Raw genomic sequence first — 726 nt, 5'->3', positions numbered from 1 at the left:
TCCTATCCTGTCCTATTTTATTCTGTTCTTGTATTCTATTTATTTTCTTCCATATATTCTATTCTGTTATACATATTCTAATATCTATTCAGTTCCATTGTATTCTCTTCCATTCCATTCTGGTCCATGTTTTCATTTCTGTTTTATTTTCTTCTATCCCGATCAGTCTTATTCTATTTGATTTTGTTCCATTCTATTCTGTCCTCTTCTCTTCCATTCTGATCTCTAATTTCCATTATTGTCTAGTAAATGTCCCATCCACTCCTATTCTGTGCAGTTCCTTCATTAAAAATAAGCCTCAAGTCTTAAAGTTGTTGTGTGTGGTTGAGATACTTTCTTCTCAAGTACACAGCCATATCTACACCAATAGTCATACTTATGCTTACATCCGTGGAGGCGCAATGGCCCAGTGGTTAGGGCAGCGGACTCGTGGTCATAGGATCGTGGTTTCGATTCCCAGACCGGGCGTTGTGAGTGTTTATTGAGCAAAAACACCTAAAGCTCCACGAGGCTCTGGCAGGGGATGGTGGCGAACCCTGCTGTACTCTTTCACCACAACTTTCTCTCACTCTTACTTCCTGTTTCTGTTGTGCCTTTAATTCAAAGGGTCAGCCTTGTCACACTGTGTCACGCGGAATATCCCCGAGAACTACGTTAAGGGTACATGTGTCTGTGGAGTGCTCAGCCACTTGCACGTTAATTTCACGAGCAGGCTGTTCCGTTGAT

Source organism: Octopus bimaculoides, chromosome 24 (assembly GCF_001194135.2).
Source record: "Octopus bimaculoides isolate UCB-OBI-ISO-001 chromosome 24, ASM119413v2, whole genome shotgun sequence".
Taxonomy (NCBI): Eukaryota; Metazoa; Mollusca; class Cephalopoda; order Octopoda; family Octopodidae; genus Octopus; species Octopus bimaculoides.
Note: the sequence above shows the minus strand (reverse complement) of the source record.